The following is an 18,690-nucleotide window of genomic DNA, read 5'->3' as shown; positions in this document are numbered from 1 at the left end:
TAAAACCAAAAGCATCTGTTTGCCCTAAGACCTATTCATTTATATTCTTCCATAGTAGTCAATGGTGCCTTAAATAATAGTCACATAGGCCTGAAACTCTAGAGTTACTTTTTTGGCTTGCTTCATATGTTTACTGCCGAATAAGTAACTCCTTTACCTGGAACAAAATTTCAAAGATGCAATTTAAATCTCACACCTTTCCTTTTATGTCCCAGATCCTTTCCTTGGGGAATCTGATGTTACCCACTTCTTGTTTAGCCTTCAAGAGATATTTTATATTCATGATACACAGAGGGTACTAGTAAATGTTTATCAGCCAGCTCTCTGGAAAAACAAAAACAAATGAAAACCCTGATTTGGTTCCTTTGCTGACTTCCATGCTGTAAATACTCCCACCTTGGCCAATTTCAAATGACCACTGACCAACCACTGCAAAGTCACTGACCAAGGAGTTGGGGAGAGATATACACAATTGTGGTATATCACAAGCTGGTGCCAGCTGGCTTCAGCCCACCCTTCCTTCACCCCCCTTTATGAATATGTGTACCTATGCATAAATATGTACATGTTTATGTACATAAACATATAACATATATATAAGGTGTGAATATATTTTTACTCACATGGAATTATCCCATACATACTTTGGTATATATTATATGTAAACCACAAAACTATATATTCTACACTTGGCTTTTTTTTTAACTTAACAATACCCTTGAGATTCTTACATATCAGTAGATATAGAGCTGCTTCATTTTTAACTGCTCCATTATTCATTAACCAGTTCCTACTAATGAACAATTAGGTTATTCGCAATCTTTTTATTCAAACAGTGTTGCAATAAATAACTTTGCATGTATATCATTATGCACATTTACTTATCAGTAGGATTAAATTCACAGAACTGTTATGGCTGATTTAAAGGGTGCATGTGTTTGCAGTTTTGATAAGATACTTCCAAGGGCTCCACACAGAGCTTGGAACAATTTACATTTACATCCATCATCAATACTTGTTTCCTCAAACCTCTGGCAACAGTGTTACCACTTTGTTACATTTGCCAATCTGATAGGTTAAAAAAGAGCATCTTGTTTCTCTTGTTATGAGTAAGATTGAAGTTTTCACATACTTAAGAGTCATTTTTAGGCAGGTTTGTAAACTATTTGTTCAAATTTTTTCCCTCTAGAGCAACTGTCCTTTCTTTTATTGTAATTCTTTATATATTGATGGGATTAGATCTTTGTGACATGAACTGCAATTATTTTCCAAATTAATTGCCTTTTGACAGTTAAAAAAAATTGCTCTGCAAAAACCACATGTAGTCAAGTGAATCAACTTTTTGTTTTATAGCTTCTGGATTTTGTGTCCTATCTTGAAAAGCTTTTCTATCTCATTATTAAAATCGTATTCTATTTTTTTCCTAGTTGTTTTAATGTTAAAGTTTTGATCTACCTGGAATTTTGGTGGAAGGAGTGATGTAAGGCTCCAACTTTATTTTTCAGCTGGTTGTACCAACACCATTTATTATCTCATATAGAATCATCTTTGCCTTCTCCCTCAACCCCGGTCCTTAATCCCTTGTTTCCAGGAGCTGTCATTCTAACTTGCCAATACTTCTGTGTTGTCTGTCCTTTCTTCTCCCACTGTGACCAACCTATTTCGGGTCTCATCGTGCTTGTACTCCCAGCCTCTGATCATCTCTATCACCACTAGGATTTTTCTCTAAAATAGCTCCCACCACATCACCTCCTTGTTCACTGTCCACAGAATGAAGTCCAAACCCTTACTACAGGATTCGGCGTCCACTCCATTTGGGCCCAAACCTACCTCTCCATTCTCATGTTCATTCACTTTCCCCAGTCCTTCTGACCAAACTGGAGGGCTCATCATTCCTTAAAATGCTACACCTCGACTGAAACAAATGAATGTATATAGCAAAACAAAATACTCACAGATACAGAAAACAAACGAGTGGATATTAGTGGGGAGATGGAAGCAGTGAGGGGCAAGATATGGGTATGGGATTAAGAGGGACAAGCTACTATGTATAAAATAGACAAGCAACAAGCATATATTGTACATCACAGAGAATTATAGTCATTATTTTGTAATAACTTTAAAAGGAGTATAATCTATAAAAAGACTGGATCATCATGTTGTACACTTGAAACTAACATAATAATATAAATTAACTATACTTCAGTTTGTGTTTTTTTTTTTTTTTTTTAATGGCTACGCCTTGGCTCATCCTGCATTTTCTGCCTGGAGTGTCTTTTCCATTTAGCATTCCTCTGTCTCAATCCTACATGTCCTTCAAGGCTTGCTTCAGATGCCCCCTTCCCTGCAGAAGCATCTCCTATGGCTTCTCTGGGCTCAAACCACATCTCAACATCTTGTTTACAATGAGTGTTACACCTCTCCTTGTCTTTCACATTGTGTGTTTATAACTCTCCCCCACAAACATTCCTTGAGAGCAGGGGCTAAGGCTAATCAATTATTATACAAAGTCGTTTTCAATAAAATGAAAAGGTCTTAGCCTAGTGGTTCTCAAACTTTAGTGAACATCAGAGTAAATGGAAGGGTTTGTAAAAAGCAGATTGCTGGGCACTCCTCTCAGTTTCTGATTCAAAAGGTCTAGGATGGGGCCAAGAATTTGTGTTTCTAATGTGCATCCAGGTGATGCCGATTTGGCAACTCCTGGAACCACACTTTGAAAACCGCTGCCTAAGACTGCACCTCAAATCTCAAATTGCAAGCCTTTGAAAAGGTGAACACAGTCACACATTCAAAAATCTCATGGAGAAGGAGATCCTCTGGAGCCAGGTGTCCTTTAGACAGGTGCGGAATTCATCTTGTCCATCCAGTTCTGTGTGAGAGGGCAGCGATCCACCCAAGGCCACAGAAGCGCTACCAGGACTGGATTCATCTTCTGATTCTCCATCTCCCACCCCTGTGACCTCCACCACAGTGAGGGGCCCTCTGGTCAATGACCCAAATATACCCCAGAGAGGCCACTTGGCCCCTTTGTGACCATGGGTAAATGACTTAAGCCCCTCTAGGCTTGTGATGGTCACAGGTTCTTTGAGTAGAAGAGAAAATATTCTGGCAACTGAAACAAACAAAGTGTACTGGGAAAATAGTTTCAGGAAGTAAGGGCAGGGGGGGTTGCGTGGAGGGACAGGCACTGGCACAGCTTCATGGGACCTGAAGCCAGACTACAATGCCAGGCAGATAAGAATGGTCGGGTCGGGAGATGCCCTTGGCAGCCAAATCTCTGTGACCCTTGGCACTGAACCCACATTCCGGTAAGAGACATCTGACTCCTAGGGCAACCCATAGCTGAGAAGAATGGGGCCCCTCATTCTAGACCCTCGGGCAAAAAGTGAGTCCTCAAATGGAAATCAGAAAGGGTAAAGGGATGCTGGACAGCCAAAGAGCAAAGCCTCTGTTTGGCCCTTGGTAAACTGTTACACTGAGAGCCCCTCCATAAATTGTTAGAAGATCTAATGAGGTGGTGTAAGTACAGCACTTAACCTGACACATAGTGAGTAGCCACAGCTGCTGGCTACCATTGCTGTTATCACTGTTCTTTGCAATTATCATCAACCCTTCAAAGTCAAGATGGTTCCCCATGCCCTAAAGACTCCCAACAAGTTCCAAAGGACACTTCAGTTAATTCTATAAAGAAATCTGCTTGAAGTAGCTCTGAACCCATAAGAAAAACCCAACTGGGTCTTCCCTACATTCTTTGAGGCCTTCAAGTACCCCTTGTCGGCTTCATCTCAGATGCTAGACCACAGAACTACACCTGAACTGGAGCCAGCAAGTCATTTTAAGCTACTTCCATGGTAATGCTGGAGAACAGGTTGTTAGCTTTCATACAATTTCAGTTACAAAGGTGGTAAAAACTCAACTTTGGATTCAGTTCCCAGTAACAAATAAGCACACTTGTGGGTATCATCACAGAGAGCAATCCAAAATCTTGTGAGAGGAGTGAAGCCCCTCCTCTTATTCAGTTCCACCTGCCTCCTGCAATTGGCAGAAAGACACAGAAAGCGCAAGACTTCACTACTGTCATCCCCAGCCCCAGGGTTCCCTCTTCTCCTCCTGCGACCATCAGCAGCCCAAGTCATGACATACAAAAAAAAAAAGGAACTTCTCTCTCCAGGTTCCTAATTAAAATCCAGACTCATTCCCTTGGAGCCAAAGATCCTCACTGTGATGAACAAATTCTCCATGACTTAGTATCTCCTTGAAGGGAGATACCTCCTTGAAGGTACCTGGATGCCAGATACCCAGCCTGGTGCCTGGCATGTGGTGGGTGCAAAACAAATACTCATTCACTGACAAAAATCATACTGCATGCTTTCATTCTAGGGAGCCATTTACTTCAAGTTTAATCATGTTTGTTACATTAAAAAATCACATTATTTAGCTTTTGCTTCTAAACATTTCAGATCACTGCCCACCACAAATGATTAGATGAGCTCTTTTTGTTTCATAAGACAAAGTATAACTTTAAAACTCTTGTATGATGGCATTTGATATCAAGATAGAAAAGAAGCATGGGAATCTTTCATAGTGCTCTCTCTTAATACACAAGTGGAGAAATGCTATACTGCAAAGCATCTGACCCAAACAACACTAAGAAAATGGACTGTGATGTTTTAACTATAGAGAATAAACAAAAGAATAAACTTGATTTTATATTGGTAGGCACAGGTCCTTCTGATGATCTCTTGTTGGGTTGCTCATTGCAATTTAATTCTGTTCTGCTTTATAGTCAAGCTATTTTTCAGTTCAAGTCCACTGTCACCCGATCTCAGAAATCACAGGTGAGGACGAATATCCTCTCGGGTCATCTGTCTAGCCTATACCCACTCAGAGAGCTGGGTTTATTACCTCAGCTATGCTTCTGCGAGTAAACACAGACACCTAGACAGCGACAGAATGCTCATCCAAAGAAATTTAATGAAAGCAATTTGTTTTAATCATCTTTAAACCCACATGTTATTATTATTATTTAAGAATCATTTTCCACTCTTCCAGGGGTTTTAAGAAGTCTAGAAACAATCATATCCTGGCTCCCAAACAAACAAATTTAGGCACAGTGATTATAAAGAAAGTACAGGGAAAATTCAATTTCAGGGTATAAACAGTATGACTAAGAACAAGGAAATTACTACTCTATTTTCTGTATTTTTCTAGGATGAAGGAAATAATTCATCAACTTCAAAACAAAACAATCAGACAAGTAACTAAAGGAGCAATTAGTCTATGGCTTCCCCATTTATTACAAAAGAATTTTTAGATTTTCACACAAATAAAGCAAACTCAGGAATGATATTGGAAGGCTACAGCCTGCCTGCTATAACCTTCCACAAAGAATCATCTTTGAAAAATTGATATTTCCCAGTCTTCCCATAAGAGGAGTCTTTTATGAAAAATATTTTGCTCCAGACTTTTCAAAAATTTGGGAGTCCTCAATTTAACATGATATGAAAAATGTCAAATTCTCATTTGGCTTAAATTAGAATCACCTAGAGATCTTAAAAAAATTTGTCCCTCCCTAGGCCCCACTCCCAAAGTTTCTGAATCAAATGGCTTGAGATAAGGAGAGTTGGTCACATTTTTTTTTTAAATTTTCTCATTCTGTGTTATAGCTGGATAGTATTCCATTGTGTGAATATAATATACAACACACTTTATTCAGTTACTTTTTAATGACAGCTTTATTGGCCCTTGGGATTCAAGCAAGGCGCTAGATTTACTTTGAGCAACACTGTAAGAGAAAAACGTAATATGAGCCATATATGTAATTTTAATTCAAGTAGCAAATTAAAAATAGTAAAAAGAAATAGGTAAAATTAGTTTAAATTATATATTATCATAATATATCCAAAATATTACCATTTCAACATGTTAATAGTACAAAATTATTGAGGTACTTTTACATTTTTTCATACTGCTGCTAAGTCGCTTCAGTCATGTCCGACTCTGTGCGACCCTATGTCTTCAAAACAATGTATATTTCATACCTATGGTACATCTCACTACGGATTAGCTACATTTCAAGTGCACCACAGCCAAATGTGGACAATGGCTGCTCCAGGGACCGCAGATATAGGGAACAGCATCAAGAACTCATCACCTCGCGTCAGTTAACTCACATACAGCCTTCTTTCCTCTATACTCCCTCCCCACCCTTGAGATATTTTAAAGCAAACTCTAAAAATAGGACCATTTCATCCATGTTCAAATTTCCTTGATTACCTAATATTTTCTAACAATGAATTTGTTCCAATCAAGGTCTAAATAATCAACTACGAGGACCTCTTTTTAATGACAATGTTTTTTTATGACCCCAGCATAACAGAAGTTATACTTTTAGTATAATGCTTTATTCATTCAGATGATTTATTACCCATCTATCTTGTGCCAGGTGCTGTTCTAGCCTCAAGACAATAATGAACAAGACTCAAAGGAACTTCCGGTTAAACGCTTGCCTGCACATTTGGTTTGTTTGGGGAAGATTTTTAAAAATTCCAGTTCCAACTAGCAAATGGATAAAGTGTGGTCTATACAAACAATGGGGTATTATTAGGCAATAAAAAGGAATGAAGCACTGATTCATGATACAACAGGGATAAACCTTAACAATAACATGCTAAGTGAAAGAAGCCAGACACAGAAGGCCACATGTTGAACGATGCCATTTTCGTGAAATATCCAGAAGAGGCAAATCCATACAGGCATCAAATAGATTAGTGGTTGGGAAGTGAGGGGGGAGACTGCTAATTGGTACAGTTTCTTTTGGGGATGGTGAAATGTTCTAAAATGAATTATGAAGTCATGGTTGCACAACTGTGAATATACTAAAAACCATTGGGGATTTTCCTGGTGGTCCAGTGGTTAAGAATCCGTGCTTCCAATGCAGGGGATTCTCTGGCCAGGGAACTAAGATCCCACATGCCATGTGGCATAGCCAAAAAGTAAACATTTTTTTAAAAAATTAAGCCACTGAATTGTATACTTTAAATGGATGAATTATATGAAATACTAATTATATCTCAATAAAGTTGTCATTTAAAAACTTAGCTGAATCAAGTAAGTTGTATATTATATTCACACAAGGGAATACTATCCAGCTATAACACAGAATGAGAAAACTTAAAAAAAAAAAAGTGACCAACCCTCCTTATCTCAAGCCATTTGATTCAGCAACTTTGGGAGTGGGGCCTAGGGAGGGAAAAATTTTTGAAGATCCCTACACTGGAGAAGGGAATGGCAAACCACTTCAGTCTTCCTGCCTTGAGATCCCCATGAACAGTATGAAAAAGCAAAAGGTTATGACACTGAAAGAAGAACTCCCCAGGTCATTGGTGCCCAATATGCTACTGGAGAAGAGTGGAGAAATAACTCCAGAAAGAATGAAGAGATGAAGCCAAAGCGAAAACAATGCCCAGTTGTGGATGTGACTGGTGATGGAAGTCAAGTCTGATGCTGTAAACAGCAATAATGCATAGGAACCTGGAATGTTAGGTCCATGAATCAAGGCAAATTGGAAGTGGTCAAACAGGAGATGGCAAGAGTGAACATCAACATTTTAGGAATCAGTGAACTAAAGTGGACTGGAATGGGAGAATTTAACTCAGATGACCACTATATCTACTAATTTGGGCAAGAATCCCTTAGAAGAAATGGATCAGCCCTCATACTAACAAAAGATCCCTACATGATTCTAATTTAAGTCAAATGAGAGTCAGTGGTTTCATGGAAGATTCAGTCAAAGTGACTAACAGTTACAAAATGGTATGATAACTGCTCCCTCATCAACAGGCAGGCACAGAGTGCCAAGTGTGTTTTCCAATTTCAACCTGAAGGGAGCAGAGGAAGGCTTCCTACAAGTGACATCCAGGCTGAAATGTAATGGATGTGTGGGAATTAGCCAGGTGAACATGGGTGAGGAGGAATACATCATAATGAGGACAGATATTTATGTGGAAACTGGGAGACCAGAGCACATGATGCATGGCCCCTGGGACTCAGGAAGGGAGCTGAATTTACTTCAATTTGACTGGAACACACAGAGCCAAGCAATGAGCTATGAGCTGGAGGTTATTCATACAAGATCTGATAAATCAGGTTTAAAAGTGGGAAATATTCATTGATCAATTAGATATTGACAAAAATTTAGTTTCAATTCCCCAACAGTTTCAATACATTTTTAATACAACTTTACATATATATGAAAAGATGGTACATATAAGATGCAAGTGCATATTTAGTGCATATTTATCCTACAGACAATGTTTTGTTTACAGGTTTGAGATTTCCTTGTAATACCTGCAAGGTGAAAACCAGAATAGGTGCTTATCATAGACTTCAATAATTAGGATTTCCATTGCTTCATCATAAATTGATGAAATATTATAGTATTGTGGATCAAAAAGTAGCAAAGAAAATGCCACATTCCAATGACTTTTTTCAAAGAATATGTGAAAGTGTTAGTTGCTCAGTCCTGTCCAACTCTTTGTGACTCCATGGACTGTAGCCTACCAGGCTCCTCTGTCCATGGAATTCTCCAAGCAAAAGTACTGGAGTGGGTGAAAAGTGAAAGTCTCTCAGTTGTGTCCAACTCTTTGTGACCCCATGGACTATACATTCCATGGAATTCTCCAGGCCAGAATACTGGAGTGGGCAGCCTTTCCCTTCTCCAGGGGATCTTCTTAACTCAGGGATTGAACCCAGGTCTCCCGCATTGCAGTCGATTCTTTACCAGCTGAGTCACAAGGGAAGCCCACTGGAGTGGGTAGCCATTCCTTTCTCCAGGGGCTCTTCCTGATCCAAGGATCAAACCCAGGTCTCCTGCATTGCAGACAGATTCTCTACCGTCAGATCTACAGAATATAACCAAATACAATCTTTTCTTTTCAATGGCACACCTCCTTTGGATAGGATATCAGGCTTAGTGATGTGAGGAACAGGAAAGGAAGGAATAGATACTAGTCCTGCCTTCAAGGCATTTACAATCCAGTAAGGGAGGCGATACATTTAAATAGATAACTAGGCCACACTGGAGTGAAAGAATGTGGAGGGTGGGTATGAAAGAAACAAAGTGCTGAAGACAGTGTGTGTGTCTATGTTTTAATGCTGTGAGAGACTGATTTCAGAGAGATGATTCTGGCAGAAATGGTTTATGAGATAAGCCTTGAAACACTTGGGGTTTCACAGGGAGAGACAATGAAAGAGCTTTCTAGGCAATAGGAGCGTAAGGGCAAAGGCAAAATGCTCTGTTGCTGAATACAGTTCAGGCTGCTTGTACACAGGCCTGGGGAACAGGGGTGGAGACAGACACTGAGGCTGCTGGATCCTGACTTTAGGCTAAGGGGTCTACCTTAGATGGAGAGAGAGAAAGGACCTGGGGTTACTTCACAACTAATACAGTTGAGCCTTGTATCAGTTGTAAAGTAGTTGGAAACTTAACTTTTCCTAGTCTCATTTGGAGATTGGGGGTATAATAACAGGGCCTGCTTTGGTGTTGCTCTGAGGATTAAACAGTTTAATTCATGCACAGTACTCAAGCCAATACCTGGCACAAAAAGATCAGCAGCTACGACTGCTGTTGTTAATGTTATAATTATTAACTACATAAGCCACTCAATAATTTTTAGCAATGTAATGACAGGATCTAAAGAATTTACCTGACTATGATATGAAGGCAGGACTGAGGGAGGTAAATCTGCCTGAAAGAAATATTAGGACAGAGTAGCGAAGTCCCTAAGACCCTGAGCTAAGATGGTGCAGGGGCAATGGGAAGGGATGGAGGTGAAAGACAAGAGGAAAGAGAGACATGAACTAGGGTGAGATGAACATAAACATGGTCTAAACAGTATTGATTGGGAAGTCAAGAAAGATGTTTCCAGAGAAGGAGGCTCAAAGCTGATGAATAAGATGTAGACCAGAAAGGAATTTACAATGAACCATAAACAACTGTCAATTCTGAAGGCTCCTTCAGCTTGACAGCCTCCGTGATCCTCAGTGTCCCACAGCCCTGTCATTTCTGTGGGCATTCTGGGTTGAAGGATTCTCCAGCCCTCCCTGGAGTATCCTTGAAATGGAATTAACAATTAAGAAAATACAGTCCTGCCAAGGCACACAGTATAAATAAGACCACAGATTATCCAGGTCTGCAGGCAAGGAAAAGCATTATACTACCCCTAGAACTGGAATAAAACAGAAGGAAAAAAGGGATCTCTAATTCTGCCCCATGCTCTATTTTGCCATTAGCCCTTCAGGTGGTAGCCATGACATACTCAGCTAACTTCACCTTGCCCTCAATTTTATAAGCGAACAAAGAGTCAAAAGGTAGTTATTTTGCCAAAAGTTCGCTGCAGAAGTTTCTGTAACTACTAGGGATTCAACTCTCCATTCTACACATGGCAAGAGAGGTTCTAGCTGGTCTTCCAGTACTTTCCTTAAGAGGCAGAAACCATCACTGTGTTCAGAATTGAATACAGTGGGTAAAACCCATCAGATTTCTCTTTAGATTTAGGTGAAAGAAAGTGAAAGTGAGGTCGCTCAGTTGTGTCCGACTCTTTGCGACCCCATGGGACTGTAGCCTACCAGGCTCCTCAGTCCATGGAATTTTCCAGGCAAGAGTACTGGAGTGGGTTGCCATTTCCTTCCCCAAGGGATCTCCCCAACCCGGGCCACCAGCATTGCAGGCAGATGCTGTACCGTCTGAGCCACCAGGGAAGCCCAGATTTGGGTGAAAGGAAACTTAAATCTAGATGAAAGGAGAATTTCCTCTCCTCCTCCATGAAAAGTGCCCCATCTCTCTACCAGGCCCACAAACTATAAATTTAACCACAAAAATCAATGGCAGTAAGAATCTCAACAGTTCAGAAAATAGTACAACTAGACACTTGTTATTGACAGTGGAAAGTTTACAGCTCAACCTCAGGTGGTTTGAATATGTTGCATCACTAAACTCTATCATAATGAGTTAACATCTAATTAAATAGTGGGTGCAGGAGACATTTCAGTATAGTGGAAGGAGCTAAAGATTTAGTCAGAAAAAAAAAAAAAAGATTTACAGTCAGAAAGACTATTAGTAAAAATCCAGCTCAGCAATCTTCTATTGACCCTGGGCAGGTTCCTGAATCTAGGCTGCAGTTTCTTCATCTGTAAAATGGAGATAACCTCACAGCACTGCCATCAAGATGGTGAAGATTAAATAACAGCCTATGGCATCCTGGACTTACAGCATAACTATTAGCTATTACCAAAACTAACTCTCAGTAATGATAATGCAATAAATCTCCTTTTTGCTAAGTAATAGTTTTTGTTATAAATAAAGTTAAATGCCTATTGGCTATAATGGTGGAAATTACATTTCAGTTTCTAGGAAGCAAGACAGCATAATAGAGAAGATGAGTTGGAATTCTAGTTCTGCTAGGATAATCTTGAAAAATTGGTTAACCTGCTGGAGCCTCAGTTTCCCATCTGGTTAGAAATACCGAGCTAATAAGGCTATTGGAATGTTTGACAAGGCTTCTCTGGTGGATCAGCGGTAGAATCTGCCTGCCAATGCAGGATAGGCAGGTTTGATCCTTGAGTTGGGAAGATCCTCTGGAGAAGGAAATGGCAACCCACTCCAGTATTCTTGCCTGGAAAGTCCCATGGACAGAGGAGCCTGGTGGGCTACAGTCCATAGGGTCGCAAAAGAGACAGACATGACTTAGCAACTAAACAACAGCAGCAATGCTTAATGAGGTGATCTATACAAAGTTCCTATTACATTTCCAGCTCTCAGTAGGTGCTGGATTTATAGTAGTTATTGGTATTTGTTCAGTTTCCCAACAGAAAAACAAAAGAATAAACATGAAAGTCAAAACCAGTATGAGATCACCATTCCTCATATTTTACAGAGAAGTTTTCATCAGTCATTCCATAAATATTTCTTTTGTACCTACTGTGTGTCAGGCACTGTTGCTGACATTGGGATTGGGGTGATGGACATTCTAGAGTGGGGAAAACAGTAAACAGTCTAAGGAGACAATTTCAGAGAGAGATGAGTGCTATGAGGAATACCAAAAAGGGTGGTGTGCCCACATGTTGATGGAGGCGATGGTCATTTAGCTTGGGTGCATTTTAGCCCAGGCCTACCTAGTTTGTCTCCTTGGGCCAGAACGGGGGACTTCACCTTGTATGATGCTTGGTAATACAGTATGGATGATCAGAAGTTAGACCTACACCTTTATCTGTGGATGGATCTCTTTAGCAGCAGCAGCTTAAAATATTTCTAAATGCCTTCATCCCAGTACTCAAACTCTACGGGTCAGCACGGGTGTGGGGGTGGGGGTGGGGGATGGCGGTGGTTCAGATGTACCTCAGCGCAACCCTCAGGCACATCGAAAGTGACAACTTCACAGCTCCCTCAGCTCAGAGTCCTGACTAAGGAGGAGACTGGTAGTTTGCGAGACGGAGGAAGGAGTACAAATTGCATTACCGAAAGAGGGCGGCGCGCGCCGGCTTAAGAAGTAGCTGGACGATCTACGACAATGCCCATTAGGGGCTCCAGAAGCTGCAAACCCTTCTCGGGAAGCCCGAAGGGACAAGGACCCTCGGTCCCCGGCCGGGGTGCAGAAAAGCGGAGCAAGACCGGCGCGGGGAGGCGGGCGAGCCCGGAGCCTACAAGAACTGCGTCTCCCGTGTCCCCCCGGCGCGCCCCAGCCCGCGGATGTGGTGCAGCCTCGCGCTCGGCCCAATTAAAACTGGTTTCCTTTGCCTCTCGCCCCGGCGCCGCGTCTCCCGGCTGCCCAGGACAGCCCCCCGGCGCCGCATCCTCCGGCGCCCCGACCCAAGCTAGGCGCCTTCTCGCCGTCAATCCCAACCAAACTGTGTGTCCTTAGAAGGACAGCACTTCACGGTGGGCACCACCCGGCCCCCTAACTCCCCGGATGCCGGCACGAGTGCGACTCGGGGCTGCCCCACTAACAGTTCTTCCTCGGGCGACAGGAGGCAGTCTCCAGATTCTCGCTGAGACTGGCTGCGTCCCCCCCAACCTCAGCCCTTCGGAGTCCACGCCATCGGCCAGGTTTCCACCGCACTCCAGCACTATTTTAGTTGGCGTCCTAGTGCTTACCTGCGCGCTCAGCCGCCGGGGACGCCGCCTAGTTTCGCTGGTGCCCGGCACCGGGGTTTGTCCGCATAAGCGAAAGGAGGCAAACCTGGCTTCTTCGGTCCTCCAGCAACGCACAGCTGATAGTTCCCGCCCCGGCTGCAGCAGACTGCGCCGGGGACGGCTACTCGCCGACGGCTGCCGGGGTCAGAGCCGGCGCTGCGCACTGGCCTCCTGGCTCCCAGCTCGCCTTGTTCCGCGCGGCTCCGGCGTGCAGCGAACGTTCGGCCAGTTCCCAGTACTTTGCCCAGAACTTCGCGCGCGCAGCCAGTCAATTAGCAAGAGGGGAGGGAGGGAGGGGCGGGAGCGAAGGGGAGGAGACTACGCCGGCCCTGGGGCGGGGCCACGCGGGGAGGGCGGGAGGGACGGCCGAGTGACCCACACTCCCAGCAATCAGGAGTAGCCCACGGGAAAGAGGCGGGGCGATGCGCCTGGAAGGAGCACAGGTTCCATGACGCAGTCAAGGGAGTTGGGAACCCGGTTCCCGACAGGTGCGAAGGACTGAGAGAGGTGGGAGCTGCCTCTGGAAGAAGAAAGTGGTTCCCGGCGGTCCAGGGCGCGCTGCGAGCGCCGTTTAAGCACTCAGATGTTCGAGGAGCAGCGTTTCCGGGCCAGGGAGGGAGAAAGAAGTGAGGGGGGGCGCGGGAGGGCCTGGTTAAAGGACAAGATTTCAGGGGAGACTCTGGTCGAGCAGGCAAAGAGGACTCGACTTCTTCCGGAACTCAGACCGAGGCCAAGGGATGGAGAATCGAGAAAACACATGGTGAAGGGAGGTTTGCAGGCACCGGATGTCGAAGGACAGAATCCCCGTAGGATCCGGCGGGAGGCTGTGACCCCCCACATCCAGAGGCAGTGATGCAGCTTGGTGCTGGATCCCAGGAGGGGACATGGCGGGGGGAGTGTGGTTCTTTGTTCTACGTAGTTCAAGTGCGAGGTGGAGGGGAGAGAAAGCATCACAGTTTCAATGAAAAAGCCAGCGCTTCCCCTCGACTTGATTGCCCACTTGCTTCTCTGCCTCCTTTGAGCCTAGCATGATGACCAGGTCTCAGTTTGGAGACTGCAAGCCTGTCGAGTGCCGCAGGTGGGGGGATGAAAAGGAAATTAACATTTACTGAGCGCCTACTGTGTGCTTCCGGAGCAGCTGTGGGCGTGCAGCTATGATAACGGCACACCGGGTTCCTGCTCTCATGGAGCTTACGCTTCTGTTGGGAGACAGACCATGAACAAAGAAGGGCACATGCAAATATAAACACATGAGAAAGTGCCGAAAAACAATGAGCACTGAGGGGTGACTGCTAAGCAGAGGTTTAAAAAGTGACGGGTGTAATGGGGGGCTGTGAAATCCTCTGAGGGCCTCACAGCGAAGACGACTTTTACGCAGATTCCTGAACCCGGGAAAGTTGCTGCCACGCTCGTCTCAGAGCGTTCCAGGCAGAGGAAGGGCAAATGCAAGGTGTTTAATCTCCGTGAAAATACTTCTAACCTAGCTCACCGAGCCGGACAGTAAGTGTGGCTCGCTAGGCGCGCTGCCTGGCACAGAGTAGGGGCTCCAGAATAGTAAATTCCAGTGCCACCCACCACCTGCGGCACTCGATACATTTCCAGCCTCCTAAATGACCCCAATTAAGTTTTCTGAGGCTCTCGCCGCAGCCACGCTTTCCACATTTCATTCGCTGCACTCGATTCTCCGCTTTCTGTGGTCTCGGGATATCTGGGGCTGTCTGTCTTGGATCTGGCAGGCGGCGAGCGAGGGCGGGAGGTTCCCAGCAAGCTGCAGAACTAACCCACCGTTATGCTACCCGCGCTGGCGCTCGGAGAATCCTAATAGAGATTTAAAACACGATGACTTGGAGGTTCTTAAATCATCCGCCTGCACCCGGTCAACGCCGGGTGGATGAACGCCAGGAGCCCGGACCATTCATTTTTAATTCAGCGAGTTACCCTGCCCACGCCTGTCGTTTTCCTAACCCTTCTTCCATTTTTCAGTAATTCCTCTAGGAAAGAGAAGCTCAATCTTTCCCCTGTCCTCCTGCTTCAAGCTCTTTTATTTCTCTTTCTTTTCCTTACTCCACCTCCCATCCTCACCCTGTTTCATTAGAATTGATTTTACTGCGGGATGCAAGCCTTAAAATCCGAAAAGAAGTTATTTGAATATGGCTTTATTGTTGAAACTGCCATCCTGGTTTTTTTTTTTTTTTTTTTTTTTTTCCTTTAATCTCTTTCAAACAACAAAGTGTGTATATTTTTTTTTTCTATTGGTACTTGAGGCAGTTAATTGGACAGGATGAGAATTATTCATATCATGCCTTGCTTCCAAGAAAAAAGAATCTTACTGTGCCTTTTCAGTTTCATTTCCTCTATTACTCCTAAATAAGCTTCCAGACTCACCAGCTCCTAAAACAAAAGGAAATAAATTAAAGTTGCACACCAAACAGAGCTAATTGTTCTTGAACAAGCTTGTTATGTCCTAAAATTAGCTTTCTCTTCAGAGTTTTATTTTAAAGCAAGGATCTGAATGTCTATTCCAGAGAAATCAATGGTTCTATAATATGAGCTTCTAAAGACCCTCTTTGAACTGTTGAACAGATACTTTTTATCCTTGGAGACAAACACATACCCCAGTGGGGATTGTTCATATGGGGATTGTTCATACTTTGCTGAATGTTCCTAGCTTCAGAAATCTGTATTAGGTAAGCAGGTGTTAAAAGAGTTGATATGCTTTGATAGTAAAAGAAGATGATGGTACAGGAGTTTAATGGAGGGGGAACACCAGAGGCCTCTAGAATCAACTACCTGGGTTCCTGTCTTAAGGTGGGAACTTCCTGACTCTGAGAGCACTGTTCTTTTTCTGCAAAATGGAGACAGAGGGCTTCCCAGGTGGCTCAGTGATAAAGAGTCTGCCTGCCAAGCATGAGATGCAGGTTTGATCCCTGGGTTGGGAAGATCCCCTGGAAAAGGAAACGGCAACCCACTCCAGTATTCTTGCCTGGGAAATCCCAAGGACAGAGGAGCCTGATGGGCTACAGTCCATGGAGTTTCAAAGTGTCGGACACGACAAGTGACTGAACAACAGTGTGCATCCTCCAATTTATTTATTTTTTTAATTGAAGGATAATTGCTTTATAGAATTTTGTTGTTTCTGTCAAACATCAACAGGAATCAGCCACAGGTAAATATATGTCCCCTTCCTCTTGAACCTCCCTACCATCTCCCTCTCCATCCTACTCTGGATTGTCACAGAGCCCCTGTTTGAGTTCCCTGAGTCAGCAAATTCCCATTGGCTATCTATTTTACATATGGTATTGTAAGTTTCCAGGTTACTGTCTCCAAGCACTCACCCTCTCCATCCTCCCCTCCCCCTGTGTCCATAAGGCTGTTTATGTTTCTCCATTGCTGCCCTGCAAATCAATTCATCAGTACCATCTTTCTAGATCCCATATATATGCATTAGTATATGATATTTCTCTTTCTGGTTTATTTCACTCTGTATAATGGTTCGTTCACCTCATTAGAACTGACTCAGATGCATTCCTTTTTATGGCTGAGTAATATTCATTGAATATACATACCACAGCTTCTTTATCCATTCATCTGTCGATGGACATCTAGATTGCTTCCATATTCTAGCTGTTATAAATAGTGCTGCAGTGAACATTGGAGTACATGGGTCTTTTTCAATTTTGGTTTCCTCAGTGAAAGTGAAAGCTGCTCAGTCATGTCCGACTCTTTGCAACCCCATGGACTATACAGTCCATGGAATTCTCTAGGCAAGAATACTGGAGTGGGTAGCCTTTCCTTTCTCTCATGGTTCTTCCCAACCCAGGGATCGAAACTGGGTCTCCCACATTGCCGGCAGATTCCTGGTTTCCTCAAGGTATATGCCTAGTAATAGGATTGCTGGATCATATGGTGTTTTTATTCCTAGTTTTTTAAAGAATCTCCATACCGTCTTCCATAGTGGCTGTATCAATTTACATTCCCACCAACAGTGCAAAAGGGTTCCCTTTTCTCCACGCCCTCTCCAGCATTTATTATTTGGAGATTTTTTGATGATGGCCGTTCTGACTGGTATGAGGTGGTATCTCATTGTAGTTTTGATTTGCATTTCTCTAATAATGAACAAAGTTGAGAATCTTTTCAAGTTGAGAATCTTAGCCATCTGTATGTCTTCTTTGGAGAAATGTCTGTTTAGGTCTTTTTCCCACTTTTTGACTGGGTTGTTGTTTTCCTGGTATTGAGTTGTATGAGCTGCTTATATACTTTGGAAATTATCAGTTGTTTCCTTTGTTATTATTTTCTCCCATTCTGAGGGTTGTCTTTTCACCTTGTTTGTAGTTTCCTTTGCTGTGCTAAAACTTTTAAGTTTAATTAGGTCCCACTTGTTTATTTTTTTTATTTCCATTATTCTAGGAGGTGGGTCATAAAGGATCTTGCTTAGATTTATGTCATTGCATATTCTGCCTATGTTTTCCTCTAAGAGTTTTATAGTTTATGGTCTTACATTTAAGTCTCTAATCCATTTTGAGTTTATCTTTGTGTATGGAGTTAGGAAGTGTTCTAATTTCATTCTTTTACATGTAGCTGTCCAGTTTTCCCAACACTTATTGAAGAAGCTGTCTTTGCCCTATTGTATATTCTTGCCTCCTTTGTAAAACATAAGGTACCCATAGGTGTGTGTGTTTATTTCTGGGCTTTCTGTCTTGTTCCATTGGTCTATATTTCTGTTTTTGTGCCAGTACCATACTGCCTTGATGACTGTAGCTTTATAATAGAGTCTGAAGTCGGGAAGATTGCTTCCTCCAGCTCCATTCTTCGGTCTCAAGACTGCTTTGGCTATTTGGGGTCTTTTGTATTTCCATATGAATTATGAAATTTTTTGTTCTAGTTCTGTGAAAAATGCCATTGCTAATTTGATAGGGATTACACTGAATCTGTAGATTGCATTTGGTAGTAGAGTCATTTTCACAATATTGATTCTTCCTACCCAGGAACATGGAATATCTCTCCATCTATTTATGTCGTCTTTGATTTCTTTCATCAGTGTTTTATCATTTTCCGTATATAGTTCTTTGCCTCCTTAGGTAGGTTTATTCCTAGATATTTTGTTCTTTTTTGTTGCAATGGTGAATGGGTTTGATTCCTTAATTTCTCTTTCTGATTTTTCATTGTTAGTATTTAAGAATGTGAGTGATCTTGTACTGACCTTGTATCCCATGATAAATTCACTCATCACCTGTAGTAATTTTCTGATAGTTTCTTTTGGGTTTTCTATGTATAGTATCATGTCATCTGCAAACAGTGAGAGTTTTACTTCTTCTTTTCTGATCTGGATTCCTTTTATTTCTTTTTCATCTCTAATTGCCTCGAACTTTTGTAGCTAGGACTTCCAAAACTATGTTGAATAATAGTGGTGAGAGTGGATACCCTTGTCTTGTTCCTGATCTTAGTGGAAATGCTTTTGGCTTTTCACTCCGAAACTCTCCAGGCTCCTCTGTCCATGG

The 18,690-nt window shown here is 42.6% G+C and overlaps 1 protein-coding gene across 3 annotated transcripts in view; it reads right to left on the bottom strand.

Moving 5' to 3' along the window:
* Positions 1–13,464, bottom strand: part of OSBPL3 (oxysterol binding protein like 3) — a 196,488-nt gene extending 183,024 nt beyond the window's left edge. For all 3 annotated transcript variants that reach the window (XM_043463374.1, XM_043463376.1, XM_043463375.1), the window contains exon 1: positions 13,154–13,464. The gene's annotated coding sequence lies outside the window, so the exon portion shown is untranslated. The remainder of the gene's footprint in view (positions 1–13,153) is intronic.
* Positions 13,465–18,690: the final 5,226 nt, after the last annotated feature.

The sequence above is a fragment of the Cervus canadensis genome, chromosome 3 (genome assembly GCF_019320065.1).
Source record: "Cervus canadensis isolate Bull #8, Minnesota chromosome 3, ASM1932006v1, whole genome shotgun sequence".
Taxonomy (NCBI): Eukaryota; Metazoa; Chordata; class Mammalia; order Artiodactyla; family Cervidae; genus Cervus; species Cervus canadensis.
The sequence above is the reverse complement of the archived record's forward strand: the minus strand, read 5'-3'. Positions and strand labels throughout refer to the sequence as shown.